The following is a 27,396-nucleotide window of genomic DNA, read 5'->3' as shown; positions in this document are numbered from 1 at the left end:
CAGGCGATCAGGGGAGAGTTGGATTGGAAGAGGAGCAGCAGGGGCTTGAACCGGCATCTGTATGGGATGCTAGCATGGCAGGAGTCAGCTTTACCCGCCATCACACAGGGCCAGCCCCAAGGCTGCTCCACTTCTGACCCAGCTCCCTGCTAATGCGCCTGGGAAAGCAGCAGAAGACGGCCCAAGTCCTTGCATGGGAGACCTGGAAGAAGCTCCTGGCTCCTGGCTGTGGCCTGGCTCAGCCCCAGCTGTTGTGGTCATTTGGGAGTGAACCAGGAGGACCTCTCTCTGTAACTCTGACTTTCAAATAAGTCAATAAATGTTCAGGAAACGAAATAGGTAATAAATAAAAAATCCATTTTTTAAAAAACTATGACCTGAAATGTGCAGAGTGCACAGAGGGAGTAGAACTGTGTCACCCAGCACCCCGCCCTACCCACCCCGCGGGACCCTCGCTTAATCTGCAGGTTCCTGACCTCCATTCACCGAGGGAGAAGCAGCGGCGGACGCAGGTGAGAACAAACGCAGGCCGTGCAGGCACCGGTGTCCTCACGTCCCTGCAACTCGGCCTCGGGGCTGCCACTGGTGCGTGGCGCTCATGCGGCCCCGGAAGCCGCCAGGGGGTTTCCGAGGGCCTCGGCTGTGCGGCCACCAAGTAGTCAGAATTCTCGGGCCACCCTGTCGCCGTCCGTCCGTCCACACCAGACGGCCAGCCGGCAGCGGCTCTCCCCCAGGCTGGACGCAGAGGACACCTCACTCCCTGACTTCAAGTGGGGGACACGGAAAGCAAGTCCTTGCAGGGCGTGCGGTCAGTGCTGCGACTCAGGTGACCACCGGGCACACGGAGGGACGGCGGCGGCCGGGCCACCCGGCTTGGATCACCCCGCAGCCGCGCTGAGCGAGGTCAGCCTCGATCGGCCTTAGCAACGCGAGCGCCCCGCCCCGGAGACTTTCTATTGGTCGCTCTCAGCCTGATGGACTGCTCTGCTGTGCAGTCGCGGCTCGCGGCCCCCGGCTCCGCGCTTCCTCACGGGAGCGCTCGCGGGAGCGCCCGCCCTCCTCGAGCCCCGCCCCCCGCCGCGGGCGGCTGTCGGCGCATGCGCGGCGGGCGGGGCAGTGTGGGGCCGCGCGGAGCCCGAGCCGCCGCGGGAAGCGCCGCGCTCCGCCGAGACCGCTGCTCCCTCGCGTCGCCCGCCTCGGCCGCCTCAGTCGGCGCCGCCGCCGCCGCCCTGCTGTGCTGCCTCGCCGCTGAGGTGCGGAGCTGCTCCGGCTCGGCCCGCGGGGGAGCCCCGGGAGCCGCACGGTGAGAGCGAAACTTAGTCGGCGGAGTTGGGAAGTTTCGTGGTTTGAGGGGAGGTCTGGGCGCGAGGGGCGGGGGGCGGCCCGGCGCCGCCCCCTCCCCGCGCATTGTCCGCCGGGCCGCGGCCCGCTCCCCGGCCTGGCCCCGCTCCCCGGCCTGGCCCCCGCTCCCCGGCCTGGCCCCCCGCGGGACCTGGCCCCCCGCTCCCCGGCCTGGCCCCCGCTCCCCGGCCTGGCCCCCCGCTCCCCGGCCTGGCCCCCCGCTCCCCGGCCTGGCCCCCGCTCCCCGGCCTGGCCCCCCGCGGGACCTGGCCCCCCGCTCCCCGGCCTGGCCCCCGCTCCCCGGCCTGGCCCCCCGCGGAACCTGGGCCCCCCGCTCCCCGGCCTGGCCCCCGCTCCCCGGCCTGGACCCCCGCGGGACCTGGGATCCCCGCTCCCCGGCCTGGCCCCTGCTCCCCGGCCTGGCCCCCCTCCCCGCTCCCCTCGGCCCGGGGCCCGGACCCCCCCCCCCGCTCCTCTCGGCCCGGGGCCCGGACCCCCCCCCCCCCGCTCCCCTCGCCCCGGGGCCCGGTCCCCCGCTCCCCTCGCCCCGGCCCCTCACCTGCCGCGGGGTGCAGCCTCGCGCCGAGGCCGCGCCGGCGGGGCTGTGGTCGCGACGGGGCGCCGGCACTTTGTTTTCGGGGAGAGCCGGCCGGTGCGGGGAGCCCTTGGAGGGAGGGCAGGCCGGCAGGCTTCGTTGCTCTTGGGCCGGCCCGGAGAGCCGGGAGTTTTCCTCGCGTGCGCGTGGCCTCCGCAGCTCCGGGATGCGTGCCCTGCTGCGGCGCCCGGGCCCTGGGCAGGGGCCCCGTGCCCGAGCCCTCGGCCCGCCCGGCTCCGGACATCAAGGAGCCGCGGCAGGGGACTGCCCGGCGTGGGCTCTTTGGGCACTGCCTTGTCGCCAGTGCTGGGTCCCCGGCTTCCCCAGGTCTCTGGCACTTGCGGTGGGCCCAGCGTGCCACCGAGGTTGGGTACGCCGTGGCCGTGCCCGGAAGCCCGCCTTGCGTGCTGTCATGCCGAGTGTTCGGGGCTTCTCTGCTTTGGTTGCTTTAAAACTTTGTTCAGCCGAAGTAGCTAAAGGAAAGGTTTCTCCGGCATAGGCGTTGTACTTCAGGCTCCCAGTTGCCCTGCCATTGCTTCCTGGAGGGTGCCTGGGGGGTTGACAGGTGGTGGGGCAGGCACCCGGCTCTCTCCTGGCCATCCGGCAGGCACCCAGCTCTCTCCTGGCCACCCGCGTTAGTCCAAGGGCTTCTCAGGCTTCCCGGAGCCCCTGCTCTGTCCGCAGCTGCTCTTCAGCGCTGCTGGCCCAGGGGTAGCGCTGGCTCTCGCCAGCAGAGGCTAATCGCGGTGTAGGAGTTGGGATGGGGATTTCACTGGTTGGTGGACCTGCACTCAGGACTCCGCCGCTCACTCTGGGCCCCTGTCCAGAAGGACAATTCACTTGGGCATCTGTGATGAAGTGCAGTTGAACTTAAGAGAATTCCTAACCCTTCTGTTAGATTGCAATCTGCTGTGGACTTATTTCATTGAGATACGATGGAGACCTCCTCCTCCCTGTGGTGAAAATGTGAAAGCTGCCGGACACATGTGTTCACAGTAGATCTTCCACTGTGAAATTGGGAGGGAGCACTGCTTATTTATCTCGTTTAATTTAATTTTTATTATTCAAGAGCCGGTTCACTCCCCAGCCGGTTCACTCCCCAGATGCTGGATGGAATCCGGGAGCCAAGATCTCAATCCAGGTCTTCCCGTGGGTGGCAGGGCCCCAGGCGCTCGAGCCAACACCTGCTGGCTCCTACGGTCTGCACAGGCAGGAAGCTGGCGCCGGGGAGCCAGATGCTGATCCTGTTCCTCCCGGTCACCGGGCTGGAGGCTCATCGGGAGCAGGATGGTGGCAGCACGTGCCGTGGAACTCGGCAAATTTGAATTCAGACCCTCGTTTCCGTTCACTATTGTGTATTCTTTCATCTCAGAATTTCAGTTTCCTGCTCCACAAGGCGTGGTAACACACTTTGTAGTGTCTTAGTATGCAAGATGCTCAGGGTGGGGCCTGATATTAAGTAGGGAGCTATTTCTTGGTGGCTGACATAATTTTGATGCATTTTCCTTTTTAAAATATTTATTTATTATTTATTTGAAAGTCAGAGTTACACACAAGGAGAGACAGAGAGAGAGGTCTTCCATCCGCTGGTTCACCCCTCAATTGGCTGCAACGGCTGGAGCTGCGTTGATCCAGAGCCAGGAGCCAGGAGCTTCTTCTGGGTCTCCCCCATGGGTGCAGGGTCCCAAGGACTTGGGTCATCTTTTACTGCTTTCCTAGGCCAGGGCAGAGAACTGGATTGGAAACGGAGCAGCCGGGACTCGAACCGGAGCCCATATGGAATGCTGGCACTGTAAGTGGTGGCTTTACCTGCTATGCCACAGCACCGGCCCCAGTGCATTTTCGCATGATTTAAAAAGCGTTCTTGGGGCCAGAGTTGTGGAGTAGCTGGTTAAGTCTCCACCTGCAATGCAAGCATCCCATGTGGTGCTGATTCCAATCCCTGCCACCCCGCTTCTGATCCAGCTCCCTGCTAATGTGCCTGGGGAGCAGCGGAGGATGACCCAAGTGCTTGGTCCCCTGCACCCACGTTGGACACCCAGATGGAGCTCGGCGTTTCAGCCTTGCCCAGCCAGCCCCAGCTGTTGTGGCCATCTGGGGGGTGAACCAGCAGGTGGAGATCTCTTTTCTGTGTGTTTCCCTCTTGCCCTATAACTCTGCCTTCCAAGTAGACGTTTTTTCCTGAGCATTCCTAAGAGGGGTTCCTCTGAGGGCAGTGGTTTCCCTGTTTCTTTCGCGAAGAAGGCATCCTGAGATTCACTCAGATGAGTGCCGTGTGAACTGAGGGAAGATGGAAACGATCCCAGGCTAATTTACCCAGTCACCTGTTAGTCCTCCTTTCGGTGGGACATGAAGAGGGACGTGGGGGAGAGCTCCACAGTTGTTGTGTTCAGGAAGTGGTGAGAACGGATGGTTGGCAGTGCTTGTATGTAGTACTCTCTCTCTAGTGTAATGTACAGTAAATGGAGTAATAGACTGTTTAGTCAGTGCCAGCTTTATTCCCTCATTTTAACTTAGTCTTGAGAAACAGTAGGTGTGGATTCTGACTTCCTCTCTGACTTCCGCTGCTGAAGGGAGAGCTGGGCTGGTGCTGTGCGGAAACTGGAGCAAATCGCACCCTTCCCTTTCAGGGTGACACTGGCAAAGGTGCCACCTTTCCCGGAAGGACGCCGTGATTTGAATCAGCTCTACCAACTCAGTTTAGAACGCTTGTATACCAACTAAGTCTATCCTTCTAGAGCTCTTTGCCTGTAAAGGACATTTCTGTATATTAAATTCCATCTTCCATTAGTTTTCTTATGAAGAAATTTATAATCTTTTTTTTTTTAAAAAAGATTTATTTAAAGTCAGTTACACAGAGAAGGAGAGGGAGAAGGAGAGGGAGAGAGAGAGAAAGAGAGGTCTTCCATCTGCTGGTTCACACCCCAATCAGCTGCAATGACTGGAGCTGCACCGATCTGGAGCCAGGAGTTCTTCTGGGTCTCCCACGTGGGTGCAGGGGCCCAAGGACTTGGACTATCTTCTGCTGCCTTCCCAGGCCATAGAAGAGAGCTGGATGCGAAGTGGAGCAGCTGGGACTCAAACTGGCACCTATATGGGATGCCGGCACTGAAGGCAGTGGCTTTACTCCCTACCCCACAGCGCCGGCCCCTATAATAAACCTTTTTTTTTTTTTTTTAAAGCTTTTATTTAATGAATGCAAATTTCATAGGTACAACTTTAGGAACAGTTTTTTTTTTTTTTTATAATAAACCTTTAAAAATTAAAACTTACAGAATGAGGGTAAGAATCCCTGACAAAGCTACCTGAGCAAACTTGGACTTTGATGTTTCCTTCCTTCCTTCCTTCCTTCCTCCTCCTCCTCTTTTTTTTTTTTTTTTTTTTTTTTAAGGTTTATTTATTTGAAGGGTAGAGTTACAGGGAGAGACAGAGAGCTTCTGTCTGCTGGTTCCCTCCTCAGCTGGGCCAGGCTGATGCCAGGAGCCTGGAACTCCATCTGGGTTTCCCTCATGGGTGCTAAGTACCCAAGCACTTGGGCCATCATTGCTGCATCCCAGAATGCCAGACTGGAAGCAGAGGTGGGCCTGATCCCAGGCATTCTGATACAGAGTGTAGGTGTCCCCAGCGACGGCTGGTATCCCCCGCACCTGTCTGATGCTGCCGTCTTTTAAAGTTGACCTTGAAGTGCCCTTGCATAGATTTGATCTCCAGTGATTCCTGCTGATGTGCAGGTGTCTGTCTGGGGGAGGGACTTCCTGTCGGGCTGAATGCCACTGTACATGGGGGAGAGGAGCAGGCTGTTTGTGGCAGGAAGCTTGTTTCAGATTCGTAGTCTTGTAGTCACCCTGTGGGTTGATTGAGTCACAACACGAAGAGGAGCAGATGGCCCATTTTTGTGCTTGCTGAGGGGTGAATCCCAGCTTTGGAACTGAAATGCTGTGGTTCTGCAGATTGTGGGGGCAAAGGTGTGTTCTCCCATCTTGACTCTCAGAGCTGTGTTTGTGCCAGGGTGTCTGTGTCAGTGTGATGTACAAGTCGGAGTGGGAGAGGAGGAGAGGTGTGTATGTTTCTGAAGCAGGCTCTTCGGCGGAGGCAATCAACATTTGAGAACTTCCACTTGTGATCACATGGTAACTAGCTTCTGCTACTCCATGTGGCTAATTATCCCTGTAATTGAATTTGCTACATACTACAATTAATTAGCTTTTTCAACTAAAGATGTCAAGGTAGGGAAGAGCCCTCAGGAGTTAGGGGAAGAGCTCCACAGAACCATGGTGAGTCGGTCAGCTGCTGATGGAGATCACTGATGGAAACATGTGCTCTGACTTTACTGCTAAACTTTGCCATTTGTTGGCTCTGTGGTGGTGAGCAAGCTACCTTGTCTGTCTCAGACTCAGCACCCTGGCTTAGAAAACAAAACTCAATATTCTCACCCTGTCTGTTCCATACAGCTGTTAAACCACAGCTGTGTGGCGGTATAATTTCGTTGGTTGGCTAAAATCCAAATCCTGAACATTCAACTTTGTTAATTGGGTTTTTCTTAGAGAAAGTGATTTATTTTGCCATTCTTCTTGTTTGGGAAAGCTGGTATTTTTATTTTCAGCTCTTCTCATATTACCTTTTACAAAATATTTGCCATGGAATATTTTTCTACACTAAAGGAATTTCAGTTCCCAGTGCCTGCTGTTCAACCCAGATTACTGTGAACTCATGGGGGCTGGCACGGGATGAAACCATGACAGTCAGTCAGGGCCTCTCAAGAGGCTGCGGAGTCCCGGTGCTCGGCGGGCGTCACTGGCATTTTCTTATCTGAAATTGGCTTACTCAACTCTGACAGAAGACCTCTCCTGTGCCGGGTGTGGGATTGTGTCTTGTGTGGTTTCTCGCTTAATTCTTAAACACACTGTGAGGCGGAAGTTACTCACCTACGTTAGGTTAGGAAAGTGAGACGCCCAGATGGCTTGGTGGTGGCCAGTAGCTCGTAGGCCATGATGCTGGAATTTGAGGCCATGGCTCGGGCTTCAGATGCCATGCTTCTCATAGCATTAATGCTAGCGCTTGAAAAGAGTATGTTTTTAGAAGGAGTCAGGATTACTGAGGTATTCCAACTGTATCATAGTCGAGCGTGGCGTGCTTTGATGACATATCGGCGCCTGTAACTGAGCAGCACTGCCGGGAGGTAGATTTTGTCTGTCAGTTAGGAGAGTCAGCCGCTCTCGGGGCTGTCATGTCCCTCACCACGGGCAAGCCACAGGGTCCCTTGCTCATCACCACAGTTTGTCTTGCCAGACCCGGCTTCCTGCCTGTGCTTGTCTTCAGGTGTTGCTGGGATGTGGCTAGGCCCTGTTGTGTATGTATTGTCTGGTGCTTTGCCAGGCCACAGTGGTGGTGGTGTGGCACAGTTAAAGCCCAAGTTTGCTGACCCTTGTTCCGTGTAACCAGATGCAGTTACTCATGTCCGAGATAAATGGTCATTCTGTAGTATTGTTCAGAGCTTTCTGTATTTGTCCCTCAAATGTCTTATATTATAGTTGATTTTTTTGTTTGTTTTTTTTTTTGTTTTTTGACAGGCAGAGAGAGGACAGTGAGAAAGAGAGAGACAGAGAGAAAGGTCTTCCTTTTGCTGTTGGTTCACCCTCCAATGGCCGCCATGGCCGATGCGCTGTGGCCGGCGCATCACGCTGATCTGAAGGCAGGAGCCAGGTGCTTCTCCTGGTCTCCCATGGGGTGCAGGGCCCAAGGACCTGGGCCATCCTCCACTGTACTCCCGGGCCACAGAAGAGAGCTGGCCTGGAGGAGGGGCCACCGGGGCAGAATCCGGCGCCCCGACCAGGACTAGAACCCGGTGTGCTGGCACTGCAGGCAGAGGATTAGCCTACTGAGCCACGGCGCCAGCTTATAGTTGATTTTTTAACACATTGAGCCAGAGTAAAATCAGGTCCACTCAGTTCATTGTTAATGTTAGTCTCTGTTTTTCATTCTTTACTACATTTTTAAATGTATAGTTTACTTTCACCAAAATCTATCCATTTTAACGTCCCATTTTGTGAGTCTGACAAATGTGTAATTCTTACAGCCACTGCCTCCCAGTGTGCTCCGCGCTGTTCTGTAGCAGCCCCTCACCTCAGGCCTGGGCAGGTGCTGATCCACTGCGTCTGGTGGACGGCTACAGAAGGCAGCCTTTTATTAAGCTTGCCTGTGCCTAATGATGAGAGGTGTCTTCCTGGGTCCGGCAGCATCTTTTGCCCACTTGAAAGGTTGGATTCTTTGTATTGTATGTGTGATTTTCGTTTACAAACCGTTTCTCAGTCTTTCATCCTCTTGAAGGGCAGAGCTGTTGCTTTGGCGGCACCCAGTTCTTCTTGTCGATGGATTGTGCTTTTGGTATAACAGCTGAGAAGTGTTTGCCTGACAGCAGCTCAGGACTTTCCCCTGTATTTTCTCCTAGAAGTTTTGACTTAATTTTCCTAAATGATGGTAGAAGGTGTAGACTGAAGTGCATTTTTTTTTTGCTTTTGGGTATATCGTCCTCCCTGCATTGGCCTTTCTCTGTTGAGTTAGCGCGACACCTTTCTTGGAAGTTGATTGATCAGATATGCCAGTACTTCAAAAATTCTTGGAAAATGGAACCTAAAGGTGCCTAGTTTTTTCCTAATCTGCAGCTCAGTGGCCGTTCTGCACCCCTCGCGTGGTTCTCCTTGGGTTCTCCTTTCTGTTCTGTTGGTCTGTGTCTTGTCTCCACGACTGCACTGGTGAGCGCGCAGCTCTCAGCCAGTTTTGAAATCTGTGATCAAGACGGTGGTTTTTTTTTTTTTTAAGATTATTTATTTACTTGAAAGAGTTACACAGAGAGGAGAGGCACAGAGAGGGGTGGGGTGGGGAGGTCTTCCATTCGATGGTTCACTCTCCAATTGGCCGCAATGGCTGGAGCTGCGCCGTTCCGAAGCCAGGAGCTTCTTCCAGGTCTTCCACATGGGTGCAGGGCCCCATGACTTGGGCCATCTTCTGCTTTCCCAGGCCATAGCAGAGAGCTGGATGGGAAGTGGAGCAGCCAGGTCTCAAACCGACGCCTATATAGGATGCTGGTGCTTCAGGCCAGGGCGTTAACCCACTGCGCCACAGCTCCAGCCCTAAGAGGATAGTTAGAGACAGCAAATATTCACCTGAGGTTTTTTTTTTTTTTTTGACAGGCAGAGTGGACAGTGAGAAAGAGAGAGACAGAGAGAAAGGTCTTCCTTTGCCGTTGGTTCACCCTCCAATGGCCGCCGCGGCTGGCGCGCTGCAACCGGCGCACCGCGCTGATCCGAAGCCAGGAGCCAGGTGCTTCTCCTGGTCTCCCATGGGGCGCAGGGCCCAAGGACCTGGGCCATCCTCCACTGCACTCCCTGGCCACAGAAGAGAGCTGGCCTGGAAGAGGGGCAACCGGGACAGAATCCGGCGCCCCGACCGGGACTAGAACCCGGTGTGCTGGCGCTGCAGGTGGAGGATTAGCCTATTGAGTCTTGGTGCTGGCCCACCTGAGTTTTATTACAGCGTATTGTTCTAATTGCTTACCTTCTTGTTATGCCTAGGAAAAAACACATTTTATGTAGTGATCAGTACTGCTAGCTGCGGTAGGCATCCACTGGGGGCTGGCCCTATCAGAGTTGGCTCGGGGTCTGAATGTGTGGAGAAGTTCTCTGAGCACAAGAAGAATGCTGTTAGTGAAATGTTATGTGCATTTCCAGTCGAAGGCTGTCTTTGATCGTCAGTATGCTGTGGGGTGCACCACCCAAGGTCATAGGTGTAGGGTATTTTTTTGATCTGATTTTTTGCAGCTTATATATTTGTCTTTATTTTTAGTTTTACAAAGGAAGTTAATGTGTTTTGGAGGACCTACTCTGCTGGTGAGTTTTTAGAGTGCTGGGTTTCATTTATTTGTGGTTGCTAATGTTACTTATTCCCATAGGCTGGGCCTCTGGCTGTGAGTCCTGCTTCCCAAATGGAAACCAGGTGAGAGCCTGGGTGGTTTGATAGGGTCCTGCCAGCCCCCCTTAGCATGCTCTGCCTGCCAGGCCGATGGGCCACTGCTGTTTTCAAAGGGTTTCCTCTGTTGCATTGTGCTAGCAGACCTCTCAGAGCAGTTGAACTAAGCGTGAAGTTTTTTGTTTTGTTTCTGGTTCTGAATTATTTCACATATGATAATGTGCTATAGGTGGTGGATATGATGGGCCTTTTTCAAATTTGACATTTTCTGTAATTCATAAATCGCTTCTAAAAACACACTCAGTAGTGTGATTTGGGTGGCCTCTGTAAATTAATCTGCCTCTTCGTGCCAGCTGAGCTGTGCCCGGTCTGCAGTCGGTGTTTCTGGGGTGGGGGAAGGGAGGGCTGCAGGGGCCTTGCACTTGGTGGCTGAGTTCGGTAGAGGAACTCTGGGTGAGACCTTGTGGTCTGGGACTTGCTCTGGGAAAAAGTGCTGCAGCCAGAGTTGGAAAGCAGAGCTTGGAGCACTCTTTTGGTCATGTGAAGCCTCCGGCCTGGCTGAGATGCACTCTGTCCTGGGGATCAGTGGGCAGGAAGGGCCAGAGCTTTTGTCCGAGCCCGCTCGCCGGAACTGTGCACCGTCCTAGTAGCCTAGGAGAGTGCGTCTTTCCAGTCTGCAGCCTCTCTTGAGGCCGTTTCCTGAATGGTGTTGTCTGAGAGGTAGTCGCTGAAGGAGAAGAAAGCTGTGTGTCTGCTTGTGTGGTGTTCGTTTACGACCCCTTAATTTTTTTATTTTTAAGATTTATTTTTTTGAAAGGCAGAATTACAGAGAGGCAGAGGCAGAGAGAGAGAGAGAGAGAGAGAGAGAGGTCTTCCATCTGCTGATTCACTCCCCAGATGGCTGCAATGGCCAGAGCTGCACCGATCCAAAGCCAGGAGCTTCTTCCAGGTCCACTGCACGGGTGCAGGAGCCAAAGGACTTGGTCATCTTCTGCTTTCCCAGGCCATAGTAGAGAGCTGGATGGGAAGTACAGCAGCCAGGACTCGAACCGGCGCTCATATGGGATGCTGGCACTGTAGGCAGTGGCTTTACTCGCTACACCACAGCACTGGCCCCATGATCCCTGAATTCTTTAAACTCTTGCTGACCTCCCTCCCTCTTCTCATGAAAAACCAAGTTTCCGAGGTTTTAGCTTTGCTTCTTTCAGTTCAGTGAACTGGTTATAAACATACTCTAGTTTTACCGTGTATGCCATTCGACTCCCATTGCTTGTCCACTGTGATATGGTTATGTCTAGAGGATCCAGTTTGAGATTCCAACTTGTTGCAAATGGAAAGTCATTGTGGTCTGCTCTTAGAGTTCTCCTAGAATTCTTGAGAACATGCTTGGCTTCCGTGTTTGTGCCTTGAGAGTGGCAGGAACTTGCAGCAGAGTTGTGTTTTTTGTCAGTGCAGAGGCTTTGTGGGTGAAAATTAATAATTAACATTTGCACACTTGTTCACGTCTTCAAAGTGTTTTGCAAACATTAATTAGTTCATGTTTAACCTATATTGGAAGTTGAAAAACCAGTTTTCTAGGTTCATTTTAGCAGTACTGAGGTGTTGGGGAGGAGGAGTAAGTCTCCAGTGAGAAAAAGCAGCCGTGTTCCGCGTGAGCCTGAAGGCTCTGTCCTCAGCCCCCGAGGTCTGTGCCCCTCTTAGCGCTTGTGTTTGGCTGTGTCTTCTGGTTCATCAAGGGAGGGGGTCGTGTAGGCTGGAGGAGACACAGGACGGAGTGGGGTGCCTGTGCTGCTTCAGTCTGAGCCTTCTGAGGGCAGACTGCGTGGAAGCACACTGGCCAAGGAACAGAAGCCAATTTCTCCTCCACCTTGCGGCGCCGGCACACCGGGTTCTAGTCCCGGTCAGGGCACCGGATTCTGTCCCGGTTGCCCCTCTTCCAGGCCAGCTCTCTGCTGTGACCAGGGAGTGCAGTGGAGGATGGCCCAAGTGCTTGGGCCCTGTACCTCATGGGAGACCAGGAGAAGCACCTGGCTCCTGCCTTAGGATCAGCGCGCTGTGGGCAGTGGTGGTCATTGGAGGGTGAACCAACGGCGAAGGAAGACCTTTCTCTCTGTCTCTCTCTCTCTCTCTCACTGTCCACTCTGCCTGTCAAAAAAAAAAAAAAGAAAAAAAAAAAAAGAAAAAAAAAGAAAAAAAAGCAGCCAATTTCTAGGAAGATTCTTTCTCATTCCTGGCTTAGGAGATGTACTTCGTAGCTGGATACTTTGCTAGTGTCCTTACACTGCTTGTCACCCGATTCCGTCTCCTCCGCTCCCAACCTCTGTAAGGTGGATTTTACTTGGCAAGGTTGTGTAGTTGGAAGGAGACAGGAGTCCCGTCCCAGGCAGCCCTGTGACCTTGAGCAGGCCACTGGGGAGTTCTTTTGTTCTCTGACTTGGTATTGGTCAGTGCCTTCTCCTTCCTTGGGCCCTCTGAGGCGTGGCCGCAGCAACTCTTGCTCCCGCTTGTGAAGTGGGACGGGCGGCCATGTTTTCACTCAGGGAGCAGTCTTCAGGATCCAAGACTCCCTTCCTGCTTTGCTCTCAGTATTTAATTCATTTTCTTGCCATTGTTAAACATCTTTTCTTTGTCCAGTACAGTGCAGTGGCAGATGGAACTGTTTGATAAATATTGTGTCTGGGCAATTTCCTAAGAGGACATGCAGGTTCTTTTTTGTCATTGCTTATAGCCTGAGCTTCTCAGTGTCCTGTTTATGACTCTGTCTGGATGCCTTTGCCAGAGAGACGTAAGTATGTGGTGGCACAGAGGAGAAAAATTGAGTGCTTGGCACATATATTTGATTAAATTTTTATTGTGAATGGAAATCTGTTCTTTCATGGGGCTAGAGAAGAATGGCCCTGAACGTCCCCTTGTTAGTAGTGTTGTTTTTGTTTTCTTGTCTTCTCTTAGTGAAATGTGAAAATGAGAACGTGAGATGAGTTGGTTGTGGCTGTTGGATCTCTTTGTCAGGTTCAGCACACCGGGGTTACAGCTGCTCATCCTTTCTGATGGTGACCTGGAAGGAGTGTTGCTGTGTGCCTGGACCTGAATGATACTAGATGTGAACTGTGGATAATTGAGATTGTTTTAGTAAATTTTTAAATACACCATTTTATTTGAAAAGATAACTCAGAGCAATATTTATTGACCTTTTTGAGAAAGGGGACTTTTTGGCAGTAGTTAAGTTCATGGAAAATGGACTTTAAAAGATAGGCTTATTTTGGTGCATAGCATTTTTGAAATCCATCCATTATTTGTTTCTTTTCTTTCTTTCTTTCTTTTTTTTTTTTAAGTGTTTTATTTATCTGAGAGGCAGAGTTACATACAGAGAGAGGACAGAGAGGTCTTCATCCATACTCTCCAAGTGGCTGCAACGGCTGGAGCTGGGCCTATCCGGAGCCAGGAGCCAGGAGCTTTCTGCAGGTCTCACACATGGGTGCAGAGGCCCAAGGACTTGGCCATCTTCCACTGCTTTCCCAGGTCATAGCAGAGAGCTGGAAAGAAGAGGAGCAGCCCAGACAGGAACTGGTGCCCATGGGATGTTGGCACTGCAGTGGAGGCTTAACCTGCGGTGCCAGAGCTCTGGCCCCCGTGGTTTCTTCATAGTACACATCCCCATGAACTTTCTGAAGAATATTATATGCCTTGAATTCAGACTTTTTTTTTCCTCCCAGATAAACTTACCTTTTAATTTTGTGAACTTTTTCAAGTACCCTTAGGGTGGATGTTTTCATTTGGGAATGTGACTGGCTGGAGCAGTATCATAGGCAACAGAAATGAATGGAATTTCTTAGATAGTGTGCTAGCAACTGGGTAAATAATTGTATTCCCGTCTAGGTTAGGGATTTGCGTTGTACTTTTGTGCTTGTTTTGTATTTGAGAGGTAGAGAAAAAGACGTCCACAGAGGCAGAATGAATGTGTGTGCAGACATGTCCACTGGTTCACTCCTTGCGCACCTGCTACCTCCAGCTCTGGACAAGGCCAGAGCCAGGATCCAGGAACTCAGTCCAGGTCTTCAAAATGGGTGGCCGGGCAGTCTCACTGTAACCATGACAAAGCATCTTCCTTTCCCTTCTTTTCACATCTTAGCTGACAAAAACCACATATTAATCTTGTGACTTACCTGTGACTGGTCTTTTGACCAAACTGTTTGCCTAAGAATTTTGAGATCCATTGTCTTCCCTGAGCCCTACCCCCTACAACTCCCTTTCTCCTTTAACTAGCTAGCCCAGAGGGCAGGCGCCTATTTGCGAGCACCTTGCCGGCCTCCTCTGGAGGAGGACACAACAGTGTCCTTCTAGCAGCTCTCCCCCCGGTGCAGTAACTGTCCAGCTACCACTGCTGCCTCCCAGAGTCTGCATGAACAGGATTCTGGTGTCAGGAGCAGAGCCAAGACTTGAACCCAGGCACTCTGATATGGGATGTGGGCATCTTAGCTGTTGCCTTAACCACTAGCCCAAATGCCTATTCCTCAATTGTCCTGTTTTGAGTCACCTCCTTACTTTTCCTATGTTGTCTTTGGTCACTGTTCACTTCCTTCTTCCAGTTAACTTAGTAGGGTTCATTTGTCAGATTGCTTGCTTACTGAATGGGGAGGGGGAGGTAAGGTGATGCTAGAAGTTTGTTTCTTCCCAGAGTATAATCTACTTGAAGGCAGATGTCACCCACTTTGTTCATTGCTGTATCCCTAGCTCCTGGCATTGTGCATGACACACAGTAGTTGCTGCCTAGGAAATCCTTGTATTGATAGAATGAATTAAATTTTGACAAAACTGTATGTCTTAATAGCTGTGTTATTAAACTCAGCAAAAATCGGTGCTGTGGTATAAATGAACGGTGCTAAGTTTTTCTTGCTTAACATCAGTTGTAGTTTGGTTTTGTGAGCTTAAAGCATCTCTTCTGGGGGAAGAGGAGATACCACGCTAAAGGGAAGGTGGTCGTGCTGACCAGGCTTGTTGGTGAAATCTGTGCAGCTCTTGCCTTTTCTTGGTGCCTGGTCAGGGAGGGCTCTTTGCATTGTGACCTGTCACACTTCATCACTGGTATGTGAGTAATGGTCTGCCAAGAATGCAGGTGTGGTCTTCCTGCCTAATTTTTTAAACAATTGTAGTCTTAAAGCATATTCAAAACAGAAGAGTAGAATTGACCCCTGTGTACCCATTGCTCAGATTTTAGAGAATTGAGAAGGTATTGCTCTTTCCTCATGCATCCTTTTTTTTTTTTTTTTTTAAAGATGTATTTATTTTTAAGGCAGAGTTAGAGAGAAGGGGAGACAGAGAGATAGAGGTTTCCTGTCTGCTGGTTCACTCCCAGCTGGCTGCAATGGCTAGGGGTGGACCAGGCCAAAACTAAGAGCTTCATCTGGGTCTCCCATGTGGGTGCAGGGGTATGAGTACTTGGGCCATCCTGCACTGCTTTCCCAGGCATATCAGCCGGGAGCTGGATTGGAAGTGGAGTAGCCAGAACTGTGCCCATATGGGATGCCAGTGCCACAGGCGGTGGCTTCACCCACCATGTCACCATGCTGGCCCCATGCATAATTTTTAAAATACAGTGTTACTGTGGTATAAACCATATACCATAAAATTAACCCGTTTCATTTTCCTGTGTTCATTATAGTTGTCTGCAAAGTCACTACCATTTTTTATTTGCTTAGTAGTGATTTTAAATGGTGTTTTTACCTCAGTTTATATATAACACCATGAAGTGTCTCTGTGAAAAGTGGCGTGATATGTTTCTAGGATGCCAATCAGTGAATGAATGCTGGGTGGCCTCTTCTCTATTAAGTAGTTTTGTATGAAGTCTGAGGTTTCTATCAAACAGGAAAATTAAACAAAGCTGTACAAATTATTGACTTTTTTTTCAGATGACTGTTTGCTCTTTTATTATTATTATTATTAATTTTTGACAGAGTGGACAGTGAGAGAGAGAGAGAGAGAGAGAGAAAGGTCTTCCTTTGCCATTGGTTCACCCAATCAGCACCGCGCTGATCCGAAGGCAGGAGCCAGGTGCTTCTCCTGGTCTCCCATGGGGTGCAGGGCCCAGGCACTTGGCCCATCCTCCACTGCCTTCCCGGGCCACAGCAGAGAGCTGGCCTGGAAGAGGAGCAACCAGGACAGAATCTGGCTCCCCGACTGGGACTAAAACCCGGTGTGCTGGCGCTGCAAGGTGGAGGATTAGCCTATTGAGCTGCGGCGCCGGCCGACTGTTTGCTCTTAAAACCAGCTCAAGAATGTTAAGATTTATATGAAATTATTTTTGGTTTTATGTCATTGGTTTTTTTTGTGTGTTGCAGTAGAATTTATTATTTTTTTCCTTGCAGGATCTACTTTTCTTTTTTTGTTTTTAAGATTTATTTATTTATTTGAAAGTAAGAGTTACAGAGAGAGAGAGAGAGAGAAATACAAGAGAGATCTTCCGTTCTTGGTTCACTTCCCAGATGGCTGCAATGGCCAGTACTGGGCCAGGCCGAAGCCAGGAGCTTTATCTGGGTCTCCCATGTAGGTGGCAGCAACCCAAATACTTGGGCCATCCTCTGCTGCTTTCCCCAGGCCATTAGCAGGGAGCTGAATCTGAAGAGGAGCAGCTGGGACACGAGCGAGCTGACACCTCATAGGCTGCTGAGAATTGCAGGTGGTGGCTTTACCTGCTGAGCCACAACACTGGCATAGTTTTACTTATTTTTTAATAATATTTATTTTATTTATTTGAAAGAGTTACAGAGAGAGGTAGAGACACAGAGAGATCTTCTGTCCCCTGGTTCACTCCTCAGTTGGCCACAACAGCTAGAGCTGAGCCAATCCAAAGCCAGGAGTCAGGAGCTCCTTCCAGGTCTTCCATGTGGGTGCAGGGGCCCAAGCACTTGGGCCATCCTCTGCTGCTTTACCAGGCCATAGCAAAGAGCTGGATCAGAAGTGGAGCAGCTGGGACTGGAACCGGCGCTACATGGGATGCTGGGGCTTTAACCCGCTGTGCCGCAGCTCCGGCCCCTGGCATACTTTTATTTTAAAGATGCATTCCCATTTTTGTTTTTGTAAAAGAAATGCTTTTTAGGTAATTGAATAGCTTAATAGCTTTTTTACTTCCTTAATAATTTGTTTGGCGGTGTTTATGCTGTGCTGATTTTTCTCGTATTTCATAATTCAGATTGTAATCTTAAAGTCTTTAATTTTGCGAACCTCTCTGAAGAAGTGATGCACTGTTTTCATGGCCGACGTTGCATGTCACATCCTAGGCTCTTGGATTCTCTGATATCTCACACTTTCTGCCCTCTGTGATCAAGTATTGTGTTGGCTGCCTTGCCAGAAGTGCTGTGTGCGAACTGTGATCGAGAGCTCCCAGGCCGTGTGCCTTTCAATGGAGAGTTTTGTTTCCTGAGTCCAAATAGAAGTAAAGGCTCATCTGTGGGTAGCTCAGGACACAGATACAGTTCAGAATTGTCCACTCTCCGCCCCCGGAGCAGGAAGCACGCTCAGACCTCCAGGGACACGCCCACGCACGCCACAGCTGTTCCTTAGGGGAGTACCACTCTCCAGAGAAGGGCGCTGAGGCCTGGCGAGGCTGAGGAGTGCTGTTGGACTTCCTCCCTTAGCTCTTTGCTGTTGTATCAGGCAGTGCTGGACCCAGGGCTGGAGAAGTGAGCACCGTGCGGCGTGGCTGCTGGCCTTGCGGCGCCCCTGCCTCTGTTTGTTGGTCACCACGTGACAAGCAGTGGCTGCTGCCTTCCTGTTCAGGCCCACTGCTGGGTGCTCCGCAGACCTCAGTTCAGCCGCACAGCTCTGCAGAGGTGGGTCTGCTGTTCTCCATACTTGGCAGGCAAGATTGCCGCTCTGGGAGCCCCGAGTTAGGTGTGGGCAGTCTGGAGGCTGTGCCATGGGCCTGAGACTCCAGAGCACAGACTCCTCCCTCTGCGCCTCCTAGCAGCAAGAGCTGAACTAAGTGACTGAGAGAGACACCCATTGTGAGTTGTGATTTGGCAGAACTTTATGTCATTTTGCCTTTGCCAGTAGATTTATTTTGTGATTAACTTTTTGCTTTATAATCTCTTACTCAGGGAGTCATCAGACAATTTTCATGATTCATAAAAGATTTCTAGGAAGTCTTATTTTTTATTACAACAGTAATATAGAATCCTCTCAAGAATTACATGTAACCCTCCTCCCCCAGATGAACACATGCATGTGAATAAATGTTGCTACCTAGAAAAATGTTGCTGGTGTAATTTGGTGTTTTTATTTCAAACTCGAAAATCGTGGAGGAGTGTGTGTGTGTATACATATACATAAGCCATATGTGAAATGTTTCATGTACTCTTGGTTATAAATAAATTAAAACACCCATGACTGTAACTTGCATCACACTAAGTAATTGGTGTAATTCTGGTGAAGGTTGTGTAGTGCTTCTGAGGACATGTGCTTCTCAGTCCCTAAAACCCCATTAGTTCTCTGCTGAGGCTGGGTTTGTCTTTTCTCCTTCCTCTTGCTCCCTCCTTTCTTCATTGTAAACATTGCTGTGACAAACACCATTTTGTGTGTGTCTTTGTGTCCCGTGTGCTTCCTTATAAAAAGGAGCTGCTAGGGACTGGGTGTATGCTGTAGCAGCGGTTGATGGTGATAATAAGGAGCCTGGAGAAAGCCTCTGTCAGTCACCCCCACCCCCACTTTCTCTTTGACCTTTGGTCAGCAGGTTTTTCCCTGGTGCCATAATAGAATTACTGAATTACTGACATCAGTAATCATTGAAGGGATGGGAAGAGACTCGGGAAGCAGACTCACTGCTCTCTGAAGCACAGAAAGTTAATCGAAGGTCAGTTCTCAGTACGAAAAGACGCAAAAGGCGACTTTGAAATAAAGTGAGTCACTGATGCCAGGGCCTTTTCACTCCTCCTTAACTGTCAGTGCAAGTGAACTGCAGCGGTGAGCCAGGGAGGTATTTGAGATGGGGGGTGGGGCAGGACGGTCCCCTTATGGAGAGCACAGGTGGCCCGGTGACCACACAGCCCGGTGGCTCCATTTCAGTTCTGGGAGCACAAGGCTGCTTGACCCACGTGTTGTTCAGGTTGCAGTTGTATGCTGAGATTGTGGTTTACATAGCTGAGAAAATAAGGAAACGAAGCGTTGAAACTGCTGGTGACTGTAGCATAGCCAAACTTCATCTGTGGGACCAAGGTGGCAGAACTTCCCCATCAGATGTTTGTCAGGCTTCTCTGCTGTCCGTAGAGAAGCCCGCTGTGCCAGGAGGCTGCCCGCGGTGATCTCCGGCTCTAGTGATAGGTTAGGGTCTGTGTATGGCTGTTATCCTGCTGATCTACAGTCTGTTTCTGGTTGTAAAGAAAGAGCTGATTAATAAGTGGGAATGTTAGTTTGCAGGGGCATCCTCTCTGCCAGCCGGAATTGCTCAACATTTTTATAGGCCTCTGTTTTGGAAATCTTGTGGGATTAGGCCAGCTCTGTTTTTTTTTTTTTTCTTGTTAAAACCACGTAATTTGGGCTTGAACCTCAAGAAGTGTGTCATCTTGCTTTCCCACTGTCTTCTCCGCTTGCTAACTTTTATAATTGTTTACCAAAGGAACTGGTCGTTTTGTGTCGGACTCTTGACAAGCTGCCCTTTGGGTGTGAAGAAAAGGGAGCAGTAACATTTAGAGGTCACTGAACGATGGGACCTTGGCGTCTGACATTCAGAAGATTCTGACTTGGTGCTCATGACTTTGTCTTTCTCTCTTATGGATCTGGGGTAAACATGGTAGATTTTGTCGACCATTGCTAGGAGTTAAGTGTTTCTGTGTAGTTCTGAAACGTATGACTGTACTAACAAGGATCAGAGTAAGAATGAATAGTGTGAGAGTGATCGGAGGGTAATGTGAGTGGAACAGAAGCAGAGGATGCCGGTGAGTCACTGGAAGGCTAAAGCTCACTGTGACACAAAGCCTGCGTTCCGATGCAGAGACCTTGTAGCTGAGGAAAATTGTTTTGTGGACAACTTGTGATCCTTGGAGTTACGTCGGGGACCCAGATGGGATCCATGAGGAAGAGACCAAGTAGTGCCACACAGAGTTGCCCATTTCTAAAAATTTTACTTTGTTGTTTTCCTGGAATGTTTTCTTTGAAGAGAGTTCCAATGCCTAGAATGAATTTGGAGGCATCTGAACTGAGACATATTGACGGTGCTTTCTGATGCTAAGGTCTGATGCGTATGAATGCCCGTCTGCTAGTGTGTTCTTATTCTTGGCATGATTCTTCCAGTGTTAGGGAGATGTTGGCTCAGTCGTGCAGGAACCATATAATGAAGTGGATAATTGTGGTGTTGGGCTGTTTGCTATGCCGTGATGTTAACTGCACGTGAGATATCCCCCAACTAAAAGATTAGAAATTAAAGCACTTTTCATTTCTCTTGTAGCTTGGAAAATCCTGATAAAAAAGAGCAGAAAGTCAATACTCCTTGCTTTGGGGCCGACACTGTGGCGTAGTAGGCTAGGCTGTTTCTCTTCCCATCCAGCTCTCTGCCATCGCCTGGGAAAGCAGCAGAAGATGGCCCAAATGATTGGGCCCCTGTATTCACGTGGGAGACTTGGAAGAAGCTCCTGGCTCTCCTGGCTCCTGGCTCCGGATTGGCCCAGCTCTGGCTGTTGGAGCCATCTGGGGAGTGAACCAGTAGATGGAATACCTTTCTCTCGGTCTTACCTTTTCTCTGTCTGTAACTGTACCTCTCAAATAAATAAATAAAACTGTCAGTTTTCGAGTGCTCCCCATAGGATGTTGTATAAGCTGTCTCATGCAGCCCCGTGAACTATCTCGGGGCTCCTGTGTGATGATGATGTGACAGAGGCTTGCCGAGAGCTGTAGCTTGGCTAGCCTGCCTCCACTGCTAGTGACAGGCTGTGGGCTGAGACCAGGATTGTGTTTCTAAAATGCGTGCATTCTTTGTCCACTTCTCCTAAATTTCTGTAGCTCACACAAGCTATTAATAGCAAGACTGTTACTCATGTTTCTCGTTAATGAAATGTGGTAATAGAAGTATCGGCAGCCTTCGTTGTTCTTAACTGCTTCTTATGCCAGGAATGCTTTAACAGGGCAGAAATTATTTGATCAGCTGTATATAATACTTCTTATCTGCTATGTCTTTAGAAAATAAGGGAAAAAAAGAGAACAGAAAAGCAATACCGAAAGAACCCTAAAATAGATGTTGCTAAATTCCGTAGTCAGTGAGCTTGTGGAGAATAGCTTGTTCCATGGTCAGTGTGAGATTCTTGACCTTTGTAAGGCCATGGAGGAGATTCGGTGGTCCCTTTGACTCCCTAACAGCACGTTTACTGTGGTGGTAACTAGTGCAGAGAAGTGGGGCTCGTCTGCTTTTCCAGACGGCTGCTTTGTTACTGGACGTGGTGCAACAGCAGGGTGACCTGGGCGCTTGCGCTGCTCACTGGGAGTTCTGGTTCTCCATTCTTGGGCGTGTGGAGATGCGCATTTCCCAGCCTTACTTTCAAGCTTGGATGACTTTTGTTAAGACTGCACACTCCACAATAATGCAATAATTTCCTATTTCTTTCAGTGCGCTTTATATCTGCCCTGTGTGAAGGGACCAGTTTCTGATTGTGGGTTTAAGTGTTGCTGTCAGCTACTTTTTGTGATGTTGGATTAGACATGAATTTAGTCTTTTTTTTTTTTGAACTGCGATTGCCTATGTTAGTTGGGGAAGAATACCCACTTCATAGACTGTATTGCTGGTTGCTGGGCACATAGTACATACGTATTTTCATCTGTGGTGGTAGCTACAAGTGAGAAGAATTTTTTTTAATTGTAAGTAGATCATGGCGTAAGACTCTGGATGGCTGAAGAAGAGGTGCTGCCAGCAGGCCCTGACCTTCAGTCTGCATTTCTGCTTGGAAGTCAATGAGCTGTGATCTTTGTGTTCCTGTTTCCGCAGACATCAATTGGCTACGAAGTTGTTTGCAACTTTGTTTCTCTGTGAATTTTTGTTAATACAACTACATTTCGTAACATTTTATGTAAGCAGAGCATAGATACCTGGAGCGAAAGAGTGTGATGGAGCTAATTTGTTAGCTTTATTGGGGAACATTTGTCTCGGAATCCTTTCAGCAGACATTTGAAATAGCAGATTGTGGGCAGGACTCTGAAAGAACTGAAGGTGAGAGAGTGACTGAAGGATGAGCTCACAAAGCAAGAGAACGAAGGTCCTGCCCACTGAAGAAGTGAGCAGTCGGCGTGCACCAGCTGCTAGGAGTGCAGAGATAATTCGGGGCTGTAGTAGGAGAGATGGAGGTTTGTGGTGTGATGGGTGTGCAGAGTTCTGAGAACACAGAAGAGGAGTAGGGGACGTGACATTTGCACTGATCTGAAAGCATGAGTAGGAGTTTGCCGGGCATGGGCTGGGGAGAGGAATGGACTCTGGACACAGAGAGCTTGTGAGACAGCGCCCTGTGTAGTGAGGGGCTGCTGGCTTTTTTTAGTGTGGGTCAGATGTGGCCACAGGATTAGACCTGAAATCAGGGTGGGGGTGGTGGATGTGTCAGGGATGTGGTAGAGAATTTGGAGCCAAAGAGAAATGGTCTGTGGCTTTTTGGGTTGTTCATCCTGGAAGCAGTATGGATGGAGAGGAGGTGGAGAGTGGGGGACACTGCTTCAGAGACCGGGGACAGGAGACCTTTAGGACAGGTTACGGTGGTGGTCATGAGGGGTCAGCAAATCTGTGGGCTATATGAGAGGTCCAGGGGGTGACACATGGTGAGTAGGTAGTGGAAATGAGGGTGGTCATTGTCCGGGGGACTGGAAGTTTCTAGCATACGCTGCTGGGTGAAAGTCATCTTACTAAGAGAGTGACTCACCCCCGTGAGCAGAGGTAGGCTTCCTGGAGGGGCTAACAGTTGAGTTCAGAGTGGTTCTTGTTCTTGCCTACAAGCTATTTTAGGTTTTATTTAGGTTCTATTTAGTTTTTTTAAAGATTTATTTATTTATTTGAAAGGCAGAGTTACAGAGAGGCAGAGGCAGAGGCAGAGGCAGAGGCAGAGAGAGAGAGAGAGAGAGAGAGAGAGGTCTTCCATTTGCTGGTTTGCTCCCCAGATGGCTGCAACGGCCAGAGCTGCGCTGATCCAAAGCCAGGAGCCGGGAGTTTCTTCTAGGTCTCCCTCAAGAGATCTAGGCCTTGGGCCATCTTCTGCTGCTTTCCCAGGCCAAAGCAGAGAGCTGGATCGGAAGAGGAGATCATAGTTGTGGTAGGGCATATAGGGTAAAAATCTGTCATTTTAAGTACATGCAAGTGACAGTTCAGTGGCTTTACCTCTGTTGACATTGTGTGCAGTCTTCATTATGGCCCCTCTCTCCATAAGACTTCCTCTTGCATGTACACAAGCAACTGTCTTCTTGCAGCCCTGGCAAATATCATGCTACTCTCGGTCCCTATGAATTTGACTACCGCGTGTCCTTCATACAGATGTATCACACAGTGTTTGTCTTTCTGTGACTTCACGTTGATGTAATGTCCTCAGAGTTCGTCCATGTTGTAGCATGTACAGAGTTTCCTTTCCAATGCAGAGTAAAATTCTGTTGTGTGGATAGACTACGTTTTGCTTATACATCCATACATTGATGGATATTGGTGTGGTTTCACTTACTAGCTCTTGTGAGTAACTTTATAAATGTGAGGGTGCGAATACTGCTCTAAGTCTGTGCTCCCAGTTCTTTGGCGTGCATACCCTCAGTAGGCATTGTAGCTGTCACAGTCATGGACTCGAGTGAAGGCTGATGCCAGTTTCACTAAATGTCCTTGATGAAGCAGTAAATATTGGTTTCATGAAAATCTCAACCTTTAATATATATACACACATATTTTAAAAATATTTATTTTCATTTTATTTGGAAGAGAAAGAGATCTTCCAGCCCCTGGCTCCCCAAATGCCTGCAACAGCAAGGCATTTGGGCTGGGCTGAAGCCGGGAGCCTGAAGTTCAGTCCGGGTCTCCCAACTTGGTGGCAGAGATCCAAATACTTGAACCATCATCTGCTGCCTTCCAGAATACGCAATCGCAGGAAGCTGGAATTGGAAGTGGCAATAGCTGAGACTGGATCCAGGCATTCTTTAGGGATGCAGGCATTCCAGATGGTGACTTAACTGCTGCACGCAGGCCGGCCCCCGAGTATGTGCTCTTAGTGTGCGATGAAAACAGGTGTGCTCAAGGACTGCCCGTGGAAATTCCGGTTCTGGGGAGAAGGTCTTGTGTGATTGCCACTCAGGAAAAACTACTGCTTTGTGTTTTCAGTTTTTTAAAAAATGCATTTGCAAGTAAGAGGGTGAGACAGACACAGATGAACAGAGACCTCCCAATCACTGGGGAGCTGGGAACTCAGCCCAGTTGTCTTACATGGGTGGCAGGAACCCAACTGCTTGAGCCATTACCTGCTGCCACCCAGTGTCTCTGTTGGTAGGAAGTGGGAGCTGGGGAGCTGGGCCTGGATCCCAAGCCCTCTGATAGGTGGATGTCGTGAGTGACGGCCTAACTGTGGTACCAAAGACTTGTCCCGTAACTTTTATTTTTTAATGGAGCTTCATTTTTGCTTTTAAGAGAAGACTGATAAACTGTGGTTATTTAGAAATTGAGAATTTGGCATATATTTTCTTGAAAGTAAAGCAGTCATGTTATTTCAAGGGAAATCAGGAACAATATCTGCCAGTGATAAAATCTGTTTTCAAGTGAACAACTCAGTTTTGGGGACTTGTATTTCTCTTCATGAGTTTGACAGCCTTCCAAGTATTTATAAACTTTGTGATATTTTTATTTATACTATTAACAAATATGACTTTTTTGGTAATATATCATGAAATGTGTCTACATTTGGAAGATTTACATAATTTAAGGCACTAGTATTTTACTGATGATCATTGTGTTGCAGAATCATGCGTGGTTAGAAGACTCCTTCAGAGTGAGAGCCTGATGACTTTTCATGGCGTGGTACAGAACTGCCACTGTCCTGGCTTCACATCTCGCGTGGTCGCTAACCCTGAAAAAGAACTGCTTGTCAAGTTTGGGTGTAATATTGAAGAAGACTATTAGTAATTAGATGACAAGGCTATTACAATATTCCTCCTTTTTTCAGCTGTGTATCTATATAAACCTGAATTTTTTCATATACTTCACCAAAAACAGTAACAGTTTTAGTGGAGAAGCAGATAGGAGAATCTGTCTCCAGTCTTTTCTTAAGCTTGTCACTGAAGAACTTTGCAAAAAGGTAAAATAGCGCTACTTTGTAATTACATTCCCGTTTTATTTCAGAAAATATAGTTATTTTACACATTAATAAAATATGGTATTTATTTTTAATATGTAATAATGAGTTCACAGTTATTTTTAAGTGGATTAATATTTCATTATTTTTGCTTTAATTTCTGGTTAAATGTTAATAAATACAACCACATCATACAAGTTCTTTGATATCCTTAATTTTTAAGAGTAAAAAGGTTTCAGAAGACCTAGAAGTTTGAAAGCACTGATTATAGTTTGCAGTGGATCAAACAACTAAAATAATCTCTTGAGGAAATATTTTAGTTTCTGGCTCATTTGAAAGTCTTTATAAAAGCAACACAGAAGAAAAGAGAAATGGTGTGTTTCTACTTGTGTGCATCACGCTGAGTCACGTTCATTGAGCACTGACCATGTGCCTGGCTTTGCACGAAACACAATACCTGTATTGCTCTTCCTGACCCTTACGCTGCAGCGTACACACCCCAGCGTTTCCAGTGGCAGGGACGAGGGCACGGAGGACCAGGGCTTGGCTCAAACTTCCTCAAGAGGTTCCTGGGCAACACCGTTTTCCAGTCTGATCTAGAAGCCCAGGCCTTGCACAGAATTGGGCATCCCTGCTGTGTAGCCACCCAGAGAGTCTTTCCAGGGTTGCTGATGCAAGGTGGAAGCAGTGGCTAGAGGTCCTGCCCTGTTTTTTTTTTTTTTTTTTTTTTGATTTAAACCCAGGCTAGCATCTTGTCTTGCTTTGTGGAACATGCTCTTGAGAAGGTAGTTCCCTCGAAAGTTTAGAGCAGACCACCAGGGGCAGGGTGTGTGCGTGGTTTCTCGTGAACTCCCTATGGCTGGGTGGGTGGCAGTTCAGAGCACACTGCTCCTGGACGTGGCCCCCCTCTCCGTTCATTTAAGAGCATAGAAACCTCAGCTCCTCCGAGAGTGTTATTTTGAACCGGAAGACGTTTTCTCACTAGGAGCAAAGGGAGTAGGGGTGAGCTGAGACCAGGTGAAGATGAGACACGTAGCACTGTTCTGCGATGCCAGGCTGTCCGCTTACTGTGCTGAGATCCTCGGGTGACTGAGAAGAAAGTAAGTGACAGAGTACAGGTCAAGAAGTGGAAGTGACTCGACGTGGACCCCTGTCCTGGAGCATCCATTGTCCTGGCTTCCTCTGGGGATGGCGAGTGTACTGGAGCCATGGTCAGCAGAACACTGGTACTTCTGCTTGGTGGGCTTCTGACCAGAGGACCTTGTGGTGTGTTCAGTGTCCCTGTGCCCTGTGCAGCTCTCTCTGCTGCTTGGACATTGTCTTTGTTAATTTATTAATCTGCCTCTGTCAAGGAATCTATGTAGTTTTTGTATACCCACTTAACTCTCCTTGTTTTCTCTAAGCTTTTTACCACCTCAGTGGGAATGGAAACAGGAATTATTTATTTTTTTTCTTGAGCCCAAAACACTTGAGCTTTTTCTGGGATACTCATGCTGGATCCTGGAACCAGAACCGCCTTTTTACTCAGCACTGCTGTGGCCAGTGTGTAATTGGTACTCCTGCTTCAGATTTGTATTATGTAAATGGGCCTTGACGGGGCAAATTTAAATGTTGTCGAGATTGCCTGTTCACTCCTAAAACTGTATTTTGTCATAGAATTGAATTGGTAATTGTGTGAGGAGTTTTAGAATGAGGAGCCAACAGGAACACGCACACAGAAGTGAAGGGGAACATGATGATTGTGCTTCTTTTACCCTTCTGAACTTGTCAGTAGCTTTTTATTCTCTGATAATTAACAGAAAAGATTCCTATACATTCATTAAGAGTGTGTTGCAGCACGGTGTAGATGACATGGAAGAGTACTGTTAGTACTGATGGAATGGGTACAAAGTGTTCTTTGATTTGTGCGATCTGAAAGATTAGGGAAGCAAGTTGGCAGACAGCATATTTTGTTCTTATGTCAAAATGCCGTCTTTTGGTGTGGAAACATTTCTAGAATGAATGGCTAGCTTGTTCTTGTCTCTTGTTCAAAGTCTTCTGAGCAGTGACACATTGAGAAGATGTCCTTACTCCCAGACAGCCTCTGCCTGGGGCCTGTTCTTGCCTTTGGCTTCCCCTAGTGTTTGGATTCCCTTCTCCCCAAGACCCCTAACATTCTTTCCATTTTTATTTGGAAGGCAGGGGGATGGAGACAGATCTTCCATCCTCAGATTCACCCTC

General features: G+C 49.3%; 1 protein-coding gene across 6 annotated transcripts in view; it reads left to right on the top strand.

Annotated features, from left to right (window-relative positions):
- Positions 1-1,223: 1,223 nt before the first annotated feature.
- AKAP13 (A-kinase anchoring protein 13) overlaps positions 1,224-27,396 on the top strand; it is a 326,203-nt gene continuing 300,030 nt past the window's right edge. For all 6 annotated transcript variants that reach the window (XM_062204924.1, XM_062204923.1, XM_062204920.1 and 3 more), the window contains exon 1: positions 1,224-1,303. The gene's annotated coding sequence lies outside the window, so the exon portion shown is untranslated. The remainder of the gene's footprint in view (positions 1,304-27,396) is intronic.

This window comes from Lepus europaeus, chromosome 11 (genome assembly GCF_033115175.1).
Source record: "Lepus europaeus isolate LE1 chromosome 11, mLepTim1.pri, whole genome shotgun sequence".
NCBI classification, from domain to species: domain Eukaryota; kingdom Metazoa; phylum Chordata; class Mammalia; order Lagomorpha; family Leporidae; genus Lepus; species Lepus europaeus.
Note: the sequence above shows the minus strand (reverse complement) of the source record. Positions and strands in the feature narration are given on the sequence as shown.